The sequence below is a fragment of the Micromys minutus genome (assembly GCF_963924665.1).
Source record: "Micromys minutus genome assembly, chromosome: 1".
NCBI classification, from domain to species: domain Eukaryota; kingdom Metazoa; phylum Chordata; class Mammalia; order Rodentia; family Muridae; genus Micromys; species Micromys minutus.
In genome coordinates, this window is record NC_137969.1 from 190,978,957 (window position 1) to 190,997,860 (window position 18,904).

Sequence of the window (18,904 nt, forward strand, 5' to 3'; positions counted from 1 at the left end):
CACCTATCATTTTCTCTTAATTTTAGGGAAGTTTGCCAACATGTTTCTCATCTAAATGGTTAATAAAGAGCCTGAGACAATTAGTTGAATTTTACTGTGCTTTTCTTTTTATCTATAGTTGTTGATAGCAAGAGAATGAATGATGTCTGACTGTGTTCAAGGGAATTTACTTAGTTTCTCGAACATACCAGGCACAAATTTAAATAGTGTTTTTCAGGGAGATGAAAAACTTCCTGGTTGAATACATGGGCATAAATGCAGAGAAAAGAACACTGTAGGTGTAGGACATATGAGAAAAGGGATAGGGACAGCATGAAAAAGAGATAATGCTGCTGGAGCTAAGCCATTGGAGGATTAGCAGGACTTTCCAGATATAGACAGAAAAGTTTCCTTCAGGCCAAGGGTACAGCATTAACAAAAGCGTGCAGGAGCAGAATCTGAAGGCTATGCTGGGAGGGCAGAGAGTTTGTCAGCTCTGGATGGAGAGAGTTCGAAGCAGCTACATAAAAATGGGCATGGAAATAGAGACTCAGGCTCTATAGTACAGGGACTTAATTTCTTCTGGTCCCAGAAACAGAAAAATTTAAAAGTATCAGAGTGAGAGTCTTGTGGTTTTGAATTTTGTTGACGATTTCAGCTGTTCAGTTGTTTGAAGGCCAACCCTCACTCCCAACATGCTCTCCTTTCATGGTTGTGGTTTGTCAGACACTGATTAGCACTCAAGTCTCTCCACTAATGATATTTACTGAATGAAAATAAATATATAAAGTATAGTGGCATCAGTGGCTGATATTTGGAAAGCAGATATTTCTGTTTTCCTTGGTAAACCCGGCTTAGGTGAAGAAAAGTTTTGTTGTTGCTGTTTCTGTTATTTCAGTCTTAGTTAATAGAATAATTAACTTTTCAGGTCCCACATTTCATATCCCTTTGTAATCTATTTCTCTATGTACAGTCCTGTGAACTCCAGACCTGGGAAATGGACAGTGTTGTAAGATCAAGAACCTAAAGCAGTTCTAGGAAAGGGACTGGGGAAACTGCTGGCAAGATAGACTTCTGTCAGGCCACTCTGAGCCACAGGCTTGAGCATGAAATGATAAATGTCAGCACACAGTCTAGATGAAGGTATGGGTAAAAGGATAAACTGTAGGTCTAGAGTGAGAAAGAGGAGGGAAGGGGAGGGGAAAACAAATAGTTTATATAAACAATAAAACTAAAAAGAACTGAAGCCCCCATGACAGTCAGAAGTGTTCTGTTGGTTACTCCTTTATGGATATACTGGGATGGAGTTAGAACACAGGTCTGCACCTTTAAAAGACAGTAGTCACTCTCAAAGTCCAGATCCCACAGTCCAAAAGATTGGGCTACTGCTCCTTACAGATCTTTCCCTAGGGCAGAGCTAGGAGGCTGTGCTGTGACTTAGCAGCTCTTTATTTATCATACCAGGCTCTTCAATAGTTTGAAGGCTACTTTCTGGAAAGTCTGGTTCTTATATAATTTCTGCTTCTTGGATAAACATTCTGGGCAAAAGCAATGTGGGGAGAAAATGATGTATTTCATCCTGCAGAATATAGTTCTCCAGAATGGAATGAAGCCAGGGAATAACTCAAGGCAGGAGCTTGAAGTAGATGCAATAGAGATGTGCTGCTTATCAGATTGATCCCTCTAATACATGCTCAGCTACCTTTCTAATCTGGACCCATGTGCCTAAATATGCTACTGCCCACAGGGGGATGAATCACCATACATCTAACAGCAATCAAGAAGGGCAAGTATACCCACAGATCAATCTAATGGAGGAAATTTCACAGAGGAGGTTCCCCCTTCCTGGATGTGTCACTAATAATCAAGATCAGCTGTCATAAAGCTCCTCAGCACCATTTATACTCCTTCTGGTGACACCTTTCATGCTCTTCTGCTTCTGTGTACATCTCTCATTCTTACTTTTAATGAAAGTACCCTCCAGATTTTAAAGACATAACCTTATATATAACTCTTCCATTTTTATCTAATATTTTCTTTCTCCCACCTCAAGGTCCTTTATCTTAATAAACCATATCTTCAGAAGAGAATTTTGACTCATATATATTTGACAGCATTTACATACAGGAATAGTGGGGGTGCTGCTATTAAACTATGTCATTCACTTTCTAGTCTGAGTTGAGGTAGTTACTGTTCCTGATCTGGTATGTTCTTGGGTCTATCTATCTATCTATCAATAACTGATCTATCAATAACCCTACATGTCCCCACTGTTTCACTTCATTCTGATACATTTGTGGTATATGGTCATTTCCCAGAATCAAGTCATTCATCAGTCTGTAGTGATGGGTACTGCTGAACTAATGTTCTCATTAACATTTCTACCCTGGTACATGGTCATCCTCTATCTGCAAAATGGACTCAAAAGCTGCTTGTAAAATGTCACAATCAGAAAAACTTCTCCTTTTCATAACATGGAGTAGCCTAAATCAAGGAATGGCCTGTTATCAACACTAGGTCATTTCTATCTTGTAGTAAAAGGCCTGGTAGCCATGGCAACTAGTTACAGTGACAACTAGGTTTATAGTAGTGGTATGGGAGCAATGGGAACTCCCAAATAAAAGGGAGAGACATGATGGCAGGGCCCTCATCTAGTATTCCAGCTATTAGTCTTTTTTCCCCCACTGCTGCTGTAAATAGTGTTAGGAGATTCTATAGTATGCCAGAAGTAAAAGCTGACAGACAGGACTCCATAATGCAGTTTCCAAAATGTGGTTGTCTCTGATGAAGTAGGGCTTGGCAGTGATGCAGCTGTTTTTGAGTAAGCCACACCCTAATAAGTAAAAAGTAGGCCCTGGCCTATACTGTACAAATTGGTCTAAAATCTTCACAAATGCTTTTGACATTTCTCCAGGAAAAGTTAATGCAACATTGTCTTATACTGATGACAGACTCTTGGCTTTGTGCAGGTTTCCTTCAGTATTTTTATGATTTTTATTTTGAGACCAGGTGCACTGCTGTGTGTTATGCATTACTGAATCATAGAACAAAGGACAGGTGTCTTGAAAGTTGTGCTAATACTCAATCTCCAGATTCATGTGACTCTAGGTGACTACACCTGTCAGCCTCTATACCACCCTGTATCTCTCACACTTAATTATTTCCGTTTGTTGAAAATGAACATTTTTATTACATAGTATATTCTGATTATGAATTCCTCTCCTACTCATCATCGTTGATCCCACACCCATTTCAATTTATATTTATACACTTTGTGTCTCATCAGAAAATAAACAGGTATCTAAAGAATAAAAATTAAAATAAGATATAATAAAATATAGTAATATAAATCAAAATCTAACCCAACAAACAAATTGGACAAAACAAACAAACAGAAGGAAAAGAACCAATGTGAAGGCCCACAAAAAAAATATTTGATATCTACTCATTGTATACTCAGGAATCCCATAAAACCACTAATCTGGAAGCTATACTATATGATCAAAATACTTTTAGAGTAAAAGAGAATAAAATATGAATAAAATAAACATTAAGCAAGCAAATGAAAACAGATAATATTTTAATAATGAAAATCTCAAATATGACATTTTAAGGCAACAAACTGCCAAAGATATGGTTGAGTGATTTTCATTTGATTCTTGGTTAGGGGTGGGGACACATAGCCACTTCTCCTTTCATCTCAAGTACCTCATCTGGTACAACCCCTGCAGTCCCTCTGTATGTTCCCCCCCATCTCTGTGAGCTCATGTAGCATAGGACTTGGGGAGTTTAGAATCTTTTTATTTATTTAATATTATTTTATTTTTTGGTGTCTTCCATTCTCTCTGGCTCTTACATTCTTTCTGCCTCCTCTTTTTCATGACAGCCGACCCTTGAGGGGAGGGAGACATTAGGAGACATCCTGTTCATCAGTAAGAGTTGTGAGGTCTCTTTGTGTCTGTATACGGTCTGGCCATAGCTCTCTGTGTTTGTTCCTATACAATGCAGAAGAAAGCTTCTCTGATGACGGCTGAGCATGGCATTGATGAACGAGAATAATAAAATGTGATTAGTAATCAGTTTATTACTATGCATTTGGTTTTTGTTATTGTTTTTGATTTGTAGGACAACAGTGCTTGATTTTATGTAGGTTCTTGTGTGATCTAGTCTTCAGTTTTTGTTCACCCAAGCTGGGTATAGGTGCTAGATTATGGATTTGGCATTTACTCAAGTAAGATATTTGTTGGTTACTATGCCTGTTACTTGTGCAAACATATTTTTCACCTAGGATGCCATTGTATCAAAGAGTTTGTGATTGGATTGGTATTTACATTTCTACTTTGATAAACTGCACAGAACCTTCCTTACCAAAGATGCTGGCATACAGAGTGAATTCTCTGTAGGTTTCAGCTTTATTTCTCCACATTTAATGAGCTGTATAGATATTGTCTTCAGCAATAGGGGCTTAACATCAGTTTGTGGAGAACAACTTTTAGTCTTGAAAACAGCTTAGGTCTTTCTGGGTTCTCATGGGATCCCTTCAGCCAGAAATTCAGTCAAAGACAACAAAATTTCAGTAGTGAAAGCTTTATTTGGTAACAAGAGATGGCCAGTTGGGATATTGGTTCCCCATTATTTTGTAATTTTACTTAGATTTTCTTCAAATATGTGTAAACTTTAGGAAGCTTCTTATATATCTGTATTCTATACTGTCTTCCCAAATGGCCATACTTTTAGCCTTCTCTTGCTGCTTTTGCTCATTTGTCCCTCTCTCTCCTCCCCATTAAATTTAATTATCCCATTTCAGTCCCTGCATTAATCTATAACTTTCTATTCTACTTTTTTCCTAATAAAATCAGTCTGCACATGTTCCAGTCTCATGTTTTATAATTAACTTCCAGGATTCTATTGTAGCTTGCTTTTCATTGTCTTAACAGCTAATACCTATAATAAGTGAATATAGCACATTTATCATTATGGATCTGGGTTAACTTATTTAGGATAATTTTCCTCCTTCTATCCACTTATCTGTGAATCTCATTTTTTTTCTTCTTTTTAAATGGCTGTGTGATACTCCATTATTAGTATTACATTCTCTTTATGCATACTTATCTTGAGGGTCGTATAGGTTGCTGTGTATCTGGTTTTATTTTAAGGTCTTTAATTTATGTTGATTTGTGTTTTGTGCAGGGTGATAAGCATAAATCTATTTTCATTTTTCTTTATGCAATCAATCAGTTTTGCCAGAACCATTTTTCGAAAATACTGGGAATTTTTGTTTGTTTTCGGTTTTTTCATTGTCTCTTAAAAATTATTAAATTATTTTACTTTCCTTTCAGATTCCAACTTCCCCTTCCTTGACTCCTCCCAGTTACTCCCTTTCCCCTACCTTCCTTCTCTATTCACCCCTCCTTTCCTTCTCCTCAAAAAGAGAGGTTTTCCATAAATATCAAGGAGCCTTGGCATATTAAGTTGCAATTTAAGAGTAGGAAAATCTTCTTCTATCGAGGTTAGACATGGCAGCCCAGTTAGGTGAAAGGGATCCAATGCAGGCAACACAGAGACAGCCCCAGCTCCAAATTTAGGAGGACTACATGAAGACCCAGTTCCATGACTGTTATATGTGTACAGAGGGCTAGATCCATCCATCTTGTACATGCTCTCTGGTTGACAGTTCAGTCTATATGAGCCCCCACAGGGCTAGGCTAGTTGATTCTGTAGGTCTTATAATATTCATGACTCACCTGGTTTCTTCAATCTCTCATCCTTTTTACAGGGTTCCACAAGCTCCAATTAATCCTCACTGTGAGTCTCTGTACATCTTTCCATAAGATGCCAGGTGAGGCTTCTCTGAGGCCAGTTATGTTAGATGCTTATCTATGAGTATAGCAGAATGTCATTAATAGTGTCAGAAGCATGGGTCTTAAGCTGGGCCAGTCATTGGCTGGATTTACCCTCAAATTCTGCTCCATCTGTTATCATTGCTTATCTTGTAGGCAGGGAAAAATTGTATTTCTAAAGTTTTGTGGCTCGGTTGGTGTTCCAATCTCTCCAGTGGAAAACTTGCCTGGATATAGGAGATGGCCAGTTCAGGTTCTAAATTTTCAGTTGCTAAGAGTGTTAGCTAGGGTCACCCTCATAGATTCCTAGGAGTTTCCATTGTTGTAGGATTCTAGCCCAAGTCAGAGATGTTGTCCCCAATCTAGTTGTCTCTCCCAGTACTCTCTCCCTCTATCTTCTCCCTACCTCATACTTTCTCCCAGCATCCTGTCTCCACCTCAATCCTCCCTTTCTCATTCCCATCCAGTCCCTTCCTTCCATCCACCCCTGAAATCTATCTAATCTATATCTCCTTATCAATAAGATTCTAGCATCCCTCCTTGGGCCTTCCTTATTACTTGGCCTCTTTGGGTCTATAGTTTGTAGCATGGTTAATCCTGTACTTTATGAATAATATTTACTTACAAGTAAGGATATACCATTTTTATCTTTCTGGATCTGAGTTAACTTGCTTATGATGACCTTTCTCAGTTCTATCCATTAGCCTACAAATTTCATGACATCATGTTTTTAATGGCAGAATAATACTCCATTTTATAAATGTGCCACATTTTCTTTATCTATTTTTTTTTTTTTTTTTGGTTGAGGGACATTTAGGTATTTTTTCCCAGTTTGGGGCTATTACAAATAAAGTTGTTATGAACATAGTTGAGCAAGTGTCCTTGTGGGATGGTAGAGCTTCTTTTGGGTATGTGCCTAGGAGTGGTATAGCTTGTTTTTGGGATAGATCTATTTCCAGTTTTCTAAGAGACCACCAAAATAACTTCCAAACTTCCAAGTTTGTATTGCAAGCAGCAATAGAGTTTTCTCCTTGTGCCACATTCATGCCATTATGAGCTGTTGCTTGAGTCTTTGATCTTACCGATTCTGATGTTGCTTTAATTTGCATTTCTCCTGTGACTAAGGATGTAAAATATTTTTTTAAGATCTTCATGGAGATTAGAGATTCCTCTGTGGAAAGTTCTTTGTTTAAATCTGTACCCCACTTTTATTGGATTGTATGGTTTGTTGATGTCTAGTTTCTTGAGCTCTTTATATATTCTGGATGTCAGCCTTCTATGAGATTTGAAGTTGTTAATGATCTTTTTCAATTCTGTTAGTTGCCATTTTGTGACCAAATAGATTTGAACCTGAATATGTGTGTGTTCACAGATCAATTATATTGTATAGTGTTGTGTAGCTGTTTTCTTAGGCTAGCCTTGGGTGGAATCCTTTCTCTGCTCTTTCATTTTGGCCATTTTTTTTTTTTTTTTTTTTTTTTTTTTTGGAGTGACCAGAAATAGACATTCTATGATGAGAAACACACACACAAATAAACACTATCTTGTGATGTTCCAGTGAGGTGGATTTGGTTTGAGGAGGATGTGCGGATGAGTTCAGTGGTACAGGAGGATTTCCTTAAAGCCCAGCACAAACCATTATGCTATGGGTTTAAAGGTCATGGCAATAGTCTGATTAGTTATGCCATCTATGCAAGTATGGAAATAGACAACCAGGGTATGCAGTGAAAAATCCAAAATCTAACCTTCTGATGACACTGCTATCTTCAGCAGGCAAGGTTGAGCTGTCATTGCTTACCCCTTAGTCTAATCCATGTCAGTGCCATGCTGTTGTGCCAGGAATGAGTTAAATATGCTTCACTTTCTCCTTTCCGTATGATAATTCTTATCATGACAACACATTAATCTTGTGCTATTTTCTGTTTCCATTACAATTGTTGTCACACAGGTTGAGCATCAGAATGTTAATGCCTTGTGTCTTCTGTGAAGGATAGTAGAATTTGCCACTGCTTTGACCTTTCTGATGTGCTGCATTTCGATTGGGTCTGGAAGTTGATGATTAATGATAATTACAATAATTACACCACGGGACTCTGTTCAAAGGAAGCCACTTGAAACATTTAATAGAATCTTGAACGATCTATGTCCCAGTGTTCCTGTTTCTCCTCCAGCAGCTCCATCACACATTCCTGGGTGAGTAGGTTGAGAAAGATTCAGCCTCAATTGAAACCAGAAGAATAAAAGAGCTGTGATTTGTGAGTCATGTTTTAGTTATATGCAGGAGGAAAAAAGAAATCAATTTCTAAATCAATAGAATGGTCCTTTGCCCAAACAGCTTTGCTTAACAAAGAGTGAGCATTCCATAAAACAGGGCTTTGCTTTCGATACAGATCATTAACTGTGGTTCCCATTAGCCAGAGGTGCCACAGGGAAAGGGGATATTTACTTGTCTCCTCTGCTCTGGTTGCTTGCCTTTAATTTTAGGGAAGTGTAGCTCTCCAGTGTGAAGGGGTTATTCTATGCAGGCTTTGTACCTTTGTGTTCTGAGGTCTCATAGACCAAGTACTAATTCTCATGCTTGCATGTTCTATTGGAGCCTTTCCAATGTGTAAGATGCAGATTCCCTGGGGGCTTTAAAAATTTATTTTTAGTACAGAAATAGTAATGAAAACTGGAATGAGGTTTGACTTGGAGGTGGTTGGCTATTTTCTTCATACTGCAGTAAATTCTAACACTGGCATATCAGCACAGTATATTTCTATCAGAACTTTGCAGAGGTCGCTATGATACTGGACATTCAAACAGGAGAATGTTTGTACAAAACAAGGCATCTGGTGATGTGATGGTGTGCTGTGGACAGCTTTTCAGAGAGATGTACATTCCTATAGTTTTGGTTCTGTTTCCATGGAAACACAGTAACAAATATTTAGATATACCAGTTTTTTTTTTCTTTTTTTGATAAATACGGCCTTCCCCTCTTTATTATGAGCTCTGCATGGTGTGTGTGTGTGTGTGTGTGTGTGTGTGTGTGTGTGTGTGTGTGTGTGTATGTGTGTGTGTGTGTGTGTGTGTGTGTGTGTGTATGTGTTTGTATTTCTGCTCATCTTAAATATCTCCTCTTTCAAAATTGTCACTCTTCTTTTTGGCACACAGACTACCTACCAGTAGGACACTATAGAACAGAAGAAGGTCTACCAGATGATCCTAGTGGAACATGACCTTTGAAGAAAGGTTCACCATCTTTCTTACCTCTGCTTCTCTACTTCTCATTGGTAGCAGAAACAGAGCCTTAGAAGGGCAAATGTGAACTCTGCATGGTCAGTGAGTGAACAGACACAGAAAGCTCTACTCTTCAAGTGAAGTTATTCATTTTTAGAAGTTTTTATCCTGCAGAAGTATTCAGAGTGTGTAAACATGAACTCAAGAACATCTAAATGGTGACAGTTGATCTTATAACCTGGGCAGTTTCTACAATATTAAATCACATCCTAGTTATTTGGAAAGCACAATGCTTCTGATCAGCTATGGAGGTCGTGCATGTGGGGTCAAGTATCTCATTACGCTTGTATTTTCTTTCCAATGGATTTGTACCTTGATTGAATTCTGCTGCTTGTTTTTCCAGCTTATTATTGCAGCCTATTATTGCAGTTTTAAAAATAACTCCTGTTCCCACTCCTAGAAGTTAAAAGAATCACATCTTAAAAAAATAGAAAACGAGTAAATGTAATGACAAAGTTAATATTCCAGTTACTTCATATTGTATGTATGTGTGAATGTATATTTGAAAAGAGAAAAGATGTGAGTTAGTTGATAAGAAATTGTGGGGAAGGACTCAGGGATTGAAGCCAAACACTTCTTGCATTCACTAAAAAGAGAAATGCCATTACCAGCATGGCAATCCAGGCAATGTGCAAAGGACCAACTCCAATAGTATAAGGTAGTTACTGTTGGGGTATGTTGACTTAATTTGGACAACTACTTACTTCATGACATGCTTTAAGTTTATATTAGGTGCAGAATTTAAAAGTATAAAAACATGATGGCACTCATCCTGAAGACAATTATTAAGCTTATTGGAGCCACAGATGCAATAAAAGGCAGAAAATGCCCATGCTTTGGCTCAGTTCTTTGTTCATGACGGACATTCCCTTGACATCAAACTGCTCGACAGCCTGATCCCTGGCTGAGGAGGAATCCTGAGCCTCCACTTTTCTGGTTTCTTCTTCCCTGACTGTATGTCCCCTGCATCTAGATTTATTGATAATTGTTACCAAATGACTTTCTTTATAACTTCAGATATATCGGCAGACTCTCTATTTTTTTAAACAACAGAAACCTTTTACTAAAATTAAAAGTAAGACATCTTTTTAACAAAAGGAGAAAAATACTTTTTAGAGTTTAGTGAAATTTGAAGAAGAAATTAAAAAATAAATAAAAAATGTACTCACTCATGTGTTTTATATTTTAAGGCTTAAAATACATTTTGTCAAATGATCTTGGCTATAGCCGTGCCCCAGCAGACCACTCTGTAACTCTTAAAGAGAGGAGCAATTTCCTTTTAGTTAGTTATAATATATATATATATATATATATATATATATATATATATATATATAATTGTTTTTCCTTTTTTCCCTTGCTTCCTGTGTGTCTCTCTCTGTGTGTGTGTGTGTGTCTGTGTGTCTGTGTATGTGTGTGCATGCATGCGAGTGTATGTTTGGTTTTGAGACACAGGGTCCTCACCCAGGCTGGCCCAGAACTCAAAAATTTGTGTGCCTGTGCCTGTTGACCCCTGGGATTACAAGCCTGTATCACCACACCTCGTCAACTTTTGTTTACTTAGGACAAAACTGTAACTGTACAAATTAAAATATGAAGTCAGCTCGTAAAGCCTGTACTTGGTCACTAATAAACTAACATATGCACAATGTTACCTTGCCCTGTGTTCCAGTTTGGCACGACACGTGACCTTCTGACCTTATACAGGAAGATGATTTTATGAAAGTCAGTGGCTTGGCTAAAATTCAACCTAAGTGGATACAGAACAAGACCCAGCAAGAGGTCCTGAAGAGAGCAAAGCCTTGAGGTCCTGTAGGCAGCAAGGACGCCTTTCCAACAGGCTTCAGTGGGCAGCATCCTTCATTACTTCTCAAGCTTCCAGAACCCCGTGGCTCCATGTGGGTTCCTATCCTGCCATGTGTTTGGAGGCTGCTGGAGGAGGAATGAGGCTGTTTAGCTGTTGACGATGTGCTGTTCTAACCAACCACTCAGAGAACTTGTTCTCCACTAGGACCTGGAATGCCGTCTTCTGCTCCTTTGTCAAACAAGCCTCCTTCACGGTTTTCTGCCAGATGTGTATCTTCTGTTCTCTTTGAGCCAGTGCTTTCTGGTAGACAGAGTGGAGACCCCCAAGTTTTTCTGCTGTGTCCCCTTTCATCTCAGAGGGAATAATAAATATGTAGAACTCAGAGAGAAGCTAGAGCCAGAAGACAATTATGTCAGTGCCTTCTCTGCACACAACTATCTGGTTATCTCAATAGTTAGGCACTGTAGCAAGGCCAGTCCTGGCCATGTGGTATTCTAGTATTAGGCAATGGGTATGAAAGGGGCCAAAAGTTACTGTCTGGTTTTCAGAGAGAATAAGTGGGTGTGAAGGTGTCACAATGTGAATGATGCAGCCTGTTGTGGAAGAGATGAAAATTCGGTGGCAAACAGCAATGACTTTTAGATTCCCACAGTTATGCTGGTAAAGAGCTGTCTCCATGGGATGCAAAAGAAAGGTACTACTCCTGCATTTTTCAGTTGTCATCAATTGTAAGGGAAGAGCAGATACATAACTGACTTGTTGCAGCAGTGAGCCCTGACATGTGCTCCTACTAGATTTTCTGAGCTCTTAGCCAGTGTCTGATTGTAAACCTGGATCATCACCACAATGTGGTGCAACCGAAGGTCCATGTGAGCATCACAAGCAATCTTAACTCTTTTGGTTGAACCTTCAACTTGATGAGACCAAGTCAATTTCTTTCCAGACTTGAGGCAAGCAGATGGACCAAATGAATTTGTAGTCAAACAGGGTCTCAACCATGCTTCCAGCTCATAGGGAAAGTCTTAGAGACCTTTGAGAAGCCACTTGCTGTGTGCAGTGGTTGCCACCCTGCAGGTTCATAAAAGGAGTAGACCTTCTTGGCTCTGCTCATGGTGTTTTCAATGAGAAAGCTGAGTGTTGTGACAACTCATGAGAGCAGAATGCTCTGGGTGGAGTGGAAGGATGCTGAGAGCTGTTCTGGGTCTAGAAGCAGTTCGAGGAGCTCTGACAGATGATCACAGAAAAAAAGCCTGGTGACTGTCCTCCTTCTAATTCTTACTGTGACAGTTGGGCCTTTTAGTCAGGCTAAGAGGCTGAGGTCTGGGACTGGGCCATTTCTCCCCAATCAACAATGTCTGCAGTGAGATCTTGATTAACTGCTGGATGTACAGGAAGAGCAGGAACTGCAGCATGTCCACAGATAGCTGATTTCTATGGTTTTCAACTTCATCTTCAGTCGCACAACTGGACGAAGTTTCAGACCATTCCAGGCGTTCTTCGGGTATCCTCACAGAAAGATTATCAAATATTTCAAAGTAAAGCCATGCTAGCTCCTTAGCCAACTGCAACTTCCCACATGCAATGTGCCTTCAGGTAGGCCGGCACAAACATGGATAGGCCCAAGTTCTCACATAGGTGGTTACCATCCTGCGGTAGTGAAGACTGAATTTAGATGGAGGTGGATCCTGCAAGGCACACACTATAGAAGGTTCTGCCTTTAGCCATAGGAGAACTCTGGACTGATCCATAGTCTCTCTGAAGACATCAGAAAAAACAGCCATCTTTGCATACCGCTACAGAGTGCTGGAAGCCAAATCTGAACTTAACATAGTGGCATCTCTCCAAGGTACTTTTGTGCGATATCGAGCAGACTCTATATTTCAATACTAGCTTTAAACCACACTCCCCATCTCTTCCTCTTATTTTGAAGAAGAGATGTGTAAAGAGGAGTAAGACCAAGACCCTGCCTGATCTCTCAGAAGTACGGACTTGGGGCCTTCATCCTGCAACTTCATCAGCTAATATTTTAAATGAGCTGGCCACAGCACAGCCTGCATGCCCTTGGTTTGATGTGAGGTCGTGGCAGTGCTGATATATAGGACTGACTGAAAAATTTAAGGGCTATATTAGCCAAGCTGCTCCCATACTTTTTAAACCCAGTGTTTATTGTGTTGTGCATAAACCAAGTTAAATGGGGTAAGAGGATGGATGCCTTCCAGTACTGGCTATCAGCAGCTCTGGTTTTATTTCTTTCTTGCTCACATCTTGTAGGATGTGGTAGACACTTGCTCATCCACTGACTTAGAAGCTTTTGGATTCAATTAAGGTCATGAGCATTCTATTTGGGTTCAATTGCAGCAGCCATAGGATTGCTATGAAATAATTAATTCAGCTGGTCAAATGGTCCCACTTAAAATTTCATAAACCGATTCATTGCATTCCCTGATATTTTATAATAAAATAAGATATGGTTATTTTTAACTGGTTACTGAAGTCAGTGACTGTGTCCTGTTTGTGTACATGAAATACACACTTTACCAGTGTTATAAACTTTAACAGCTGAAGCAAGTCTGCCTTCTGTGCATACTCTCTAACAATAGCATACTTCAGATACCATAACAAGCAGATAGTAATCATCCTCATTGGACCTAGTTCCCCCTTGAACCTAGGTCACTCAGTTCCATGAGTGGCTCCCATCTTATCTTGCTGCTTCCCACAGGCTGAGAATGTGACATCACCTGTCAAGACTTATATATATCTTTTTATTTGTAGTACTCCTGATGGTTTATTTCTTACATGGTATTTTTTAGTAAAAACAATCTCTTTGTGATTCCTCTAAAAACCACCAACCTAAAACATTAAGCAAACTGAGAAGAGTCAGAGCAAAACCCCCTTTCCCCTTGATATTAATCACTGCCTGGGAGTGAGCCAGAAGTCTGCTCTGCTCCGCCTTCACTCCTCTGCCCTCCGGGCAGAATGCTAGCCTTATTTGTATCTTCTGGAGCACCCAATACACTGCTGGAGCTCCATAAATAATTAATTCCCCCATAATAAGGAGAAGCAGCAGTGTTCAAGAGGCTTCCTTTCCCTGCACTGTGAAACTGGTGTTATGGTATTTTGACTATCAAAACAATGATTAAGCAGCTTTGGCACACTTCATATTTGGGCTAAATGCAATTCTGCTAATGTACCATCTCATTTCTCCCTCCCCCAACACCCGGATTTTAATGATTTCTAATTAATATTGTAATATTTCCTGAATAATTCATGGTTTTAAACAAGAAAGGCTGGCACAAATTTATGTCAATCTGTTTGTGTATTGCAGTGCAGTGCATAACAAACACAGTCTGCTTCCCCCTGGAGACAGGAAGCGGAGGCAGGAAAGCAATGCGCAGACAAAGGCAGTGGGACAAGGTTCCTCTGCACTGGAGAAAGGCCCTCCTGGAGTCCTTGGAGCTTCCCCAAGGCACCTTTGTCTTTGCCATTATCCTTTATAGTTTCATCTTTTCTGCCGGCACATGCCCGAGGCCCTCAATTTCCTTACCTCGAACCATTGTCATCTCTGAGCTCTGCTCCCCCTCTGTCCCACCTGTCTTTAACTTGTCTTTTAGATTAACTAAATATTGCTCAGGGATACGTGTAAACTACACTCTGATCACTAGGCAAGGCTAAATTAATAACAATTGGGTATGAGTTTATTCATTTAGCCAACAAATATTTAATGAGCACTGCTGTAGTCTGCACCAGTGAAGCTCTGGGGACACAAAGATTAGAGCCCTTCTGAGGAAATGTTGGGCAAGTCATACATCTCTTCTTTGCATAGACTTCTAAAGGATCCAGTTTTAAGGAAGGAAACTTCTAAGTTTCCTTAGGGACAGCTGCTGTCTTTCCTTTCAAACAGTCTGGATCATAATTTCTGTCATGTGGGGGCATAATTATAATTATATAGTTATAATAATAATAATTATCATCATTATTATTATTTTTTTCTTTTAAGAACAGTCAATGCAGAGACTACCATAAATATTCAGAATAAGAATACAGCACAAACCAGACCCTTTTGCTGACTCTACATGGTGATGGTCTTACTTTTTCAGGACCAACTTTCTGTCCTGTTCCACTAATTATAAATTCTTCCAGAGAGACAAATGCGACTCCTCCATGGATGCCTCTTATGCCTTGCCTTCTCTGGGGTCAAGAAGGCCACTACTGTAAAGACTGTTTCCATGTGCCATCTGTTGTCAAGTGACTTCCAATTCCACCCTCACCCTTCTTAGTGGCTAGAAAAAAAAACTTTAATATCTATCATTTCTGTTGGCATTAAGACACTACCAATGCTGTGCTGACCCTGCTGCTAGGGCCATTAATGTGTGACACTGTTAATTAGTAGCCATTGGAATGCTGAAGCTGGGACATGGTTCACTGAGATGGATGTACTTGTTTTGATTGCTTTGCTGTGGCTGGCTTAACTATCTTTGTGCTAATGATTTCCAAGTAGGTAGAAAAGGGTAGGAGGGAAATAGCTTAATTTGATTTTTCCCTCTACTGTCTCTAAGAGCAATTTCAGTTGTGGAAACACGGTGGAGGCAATGGCTCCTGGATTCCTTGAGTTCCTTGGTAAGACAGATTGTTATTAACTGACAATAAAGAGATAGGGAGTGTTGGTGATTATGTATACAGTATAATCTTCCCAAAATGGAGATAACATACCTGCCTTCTGATGTACTGCAAATGGCCTCAGTGGACACAATCATTCTGTATACAAAAAGCAACGGCTCTTGTAACTAGTCCTAATGACACTGGGAACTGGAAATCAAACAGGTTCAGAGGAGTGAGGTTATGTGCCTGATAGAAGAGGAGAAATTTTACTTGTCATGAGGATCATTAGAGAAATGTGTAAATTTGAAAACTCCCAGGGAGCAAACTTTCCTTCATTTCTGCACCCATGTCTGTGCTGCTGTCTCCTAACTCTCTGGGATTAAGATAATGCTCATTCTTCTGAAACCTGAATTCAGCCAAAATCCCATACCTCTAAACTCAACCACACTGCCAGACCAAGGGACCATTTCAATAGAGAACCCTGTGGGTATTGCTCCTTTCTTTAGATTTTCCATTCTGGGATTTTCCTCAAATTTCTGTTCTTTTACCACTTATCTTATAGCATTCCATTGTCTGCTACACACACTGGCTGATTTCACTGTCTCAGTTTGTAACCACCTTCTAGCTGACCAACACTCTGGCCCCTCCTGTGATGAGGATGAGTTTGGTCTCTTCTTGGCTCTGCTCCATTTTCTGTTTTACCTTCTCCTGGGTTTTGAGCTTTGCCAGTTTAGCTGATTGAATGCTCACAAGGTCTTTCAACTAGAAACAATTCTTACAATTTTGTCACTTGTTTCTTGAGACCAGGTCCCCTGTAGCCCAGTCTAGTATTCAGCCCACTGTATATCCCTGTTGAGAACAAGAATGTCAATTCACATAGTTAGGAAAACAAAAGTTATGGTTTATTGTGTTGCAAGTCATCATACAATGTTCACACTTTAAATTCCTAACTATGATTCTAAGCCTATCTCCCTAAGGCTGCTGACCTGTGCTTCCAATCCTAGTTGAAGGTCAGGTCTGTTCTTTAACAGAAGTATCTGGTTTGAAGGTCATGATCTCTCCAGCCATAGGGTAGATCAAGGTAGCATCGATCTAAATGTGCAGAGCATTGGTCTGAGTCTCTGATTATATATTTTTTCAATATGTGTCATGGGGTTCTAAGACAGTGAGTGATTTCAAGTAGTTCTGGTTATCAAATACAGCCTGGGATATATAAATGTCTAAAAGACACCTCACAACACATTATCATCACAAGCTCAGGCTGTCATTGAGGCACTGATCTTCCTGCCTCAGCATCCCAAGTTCTGGAAATATAGGTATTAACTACTGCTGGTTGAATATTCTTAATTTTATGTCACATTTTTCCTTGAACAATTCATTTTCAGTTCCCTTCCTAATAACATTTCCTAAAAAAACAAACAAACAAACAAAACCAAAAAAAAAAAAACTTTCTTTCTCACTTCATAATTTTTTTTTCAAACAAAGGTCGGCTTCTGCTGCCTTGGTTCAATCACCACCCTACAGGGTTGTAAGCCTTGCAAAATTCTTGGTAATTTTCAACGTACCAGATTCTCTACAATGTGATCCAGCTGGTCATTATTTCTCCCTTCTTTGCTTCTTTGGTTTCTGTGAAGTCTATTGCTCTGTCCCTCTGCTTTTGCCTCTGTCTATTTCTTTATGGCCCTTTCCCATTCTTATTAGCATGAGTGCTATTTATCTATTTATCATTATGTGTTTAAGCTCTAAATGCTCTCTCATCTGCTTTCTTGGTTTTTTGAAATTTGTTTTCATGACTTTTGTTACTGTATACAAGCTGACATCACCTTCTGCTTTCCTGTCTTTTCAAGTAGCTTTGAATCTTTTAGTGTTTTATCTAAAAGCCTGTGACTTCCACTGGGACCTCAAGTCTATTGCAATCATGAATATTGAAACTCAAACAGTCCTCCTTTACTCTGAGCCTAAAATCTGATCTCCCTTCCATTTCCCCAGTTTAACCATCTACCATGGTCCAACCATCCCCTTCTGTAAACTCTATCTTCATTCAAACTCAGTGTATAACTGAATCTGTTTATTCTGTATTTTGTTGTCATCCTCAAGGTCACAGTTTCAATTTGTGTTGTCCTCATTATAAAGGTTTAATTTTTTTAAATTGTGAATGTCATGTCCATGCTTAGAAATCTTGAATTCCTCCAGAGTCTCACAAGCCGTATACTTGCCATCCTTCGTAGGGCACTGCCCGTTGCTGCCCTCCTCTATACTCTCCAGCTTCCACTCCCTCTCTACTTGAAGTTCCTGGGTGACCCTTTCAGTCCTTCATGATTTTGAAAGTAGGATATTCTTCCTTAGTGTCCTCTTTCTGTTGTTCATGTTTTTCACATCACTGTCAAAAAACTATCACACCCTTAAGCATTCCCTAACACACCAAGGGGTATAGAAGATCATTTCTGCACTGTGTTTTGTTTTGCATGTCTTCCTTCCTACAAAGCTTTAAGCCGCATGAAGGAATACATTCTTTTTGTATATATAATGCCTCTACCTGCCTAGAATAGTGGAGATGATGATGATGATGATGATGATGATGATGTGTGTGTGTGTGTGTGTGTGTGTGTGTGTGTGTGTGTGTGTGTTTGTTTGTTTCTGGAGCCACATAAGGATTGCCTACTTGTTAAAGGCTGTTCTATTTTCTTCCACATCAGAGTCACATTTTTTTAAAGTAAGACCCAAATTAGCTATAACTCTAGATTCAGAAGGCTAGATTACAATTGTGTCCTTGTAATTTAATAGACATATGACCTGGGCTAAAGCATTTGATCTTTCTAGTCCTCAGATGTGACAGGGGATATTCTAGGGTTTAAATGATTTTGAGGACTAGGTTTCTGAGGGGCTGACAAGGGACTCCTTACGCTTCTTTGTTTTGTAAAACAGCTCGGCTTTTATAAACTGTAGGTATCATGATGCTATGTAGAATTTTTGTTAAATCAAATATCCTACTTTCTTAAATATAATTTAGAAACCACATTACAGGGTTATGGGTAATTCTTTCCTAGCTGAAAATTGTCCGTGATTTTGTGAGCTGCATAGTAACATTGGCCTGACAAAGCACTTTCGGTGCAGCACAGTGGAAAGATGTCATGTGATCATTTTACAAACATTCAATCTCATACTTTCTATGCAGATAAAAGAGGTGGGCACAGAGGGAAACCCATATGGAGAGGGTTGTTCAATCCAAAGAAGGGGCGGCTCAGAATAAGGCACGCCAGCTTCTGACTTAACTCTTAGTAGATGAGTCCTTTGTTCTTCTTTGTCATCACAGGTCCTAAAAGAGCATGCTTATGAAGTCATCTGAGCAGAGGAAAAGCAGTAACTCTCTCAGTAACCTCCCCTATCACAGCGATAAGTA

General features: G+C 39.4%; 1 pseudogene across 1 annotated transcript; it reads right to left on the reverse strand.

Moving 5' to 3' along the window:
- Positions 1–11,004: 11,004 nt before the first annotated feature.
- LOC308427174 (TBCC domain-containing protein 1-like) lies at positions 11,005–12,653 on the reverse strand (annotated as a pseudogene). The gene has a single exon. The product of its transcript is annotated as a TBCC domain-containing protein 1-like (transcript).
- Positions 12,654–18,904: the final 6,251 nt, after the last annotated feature.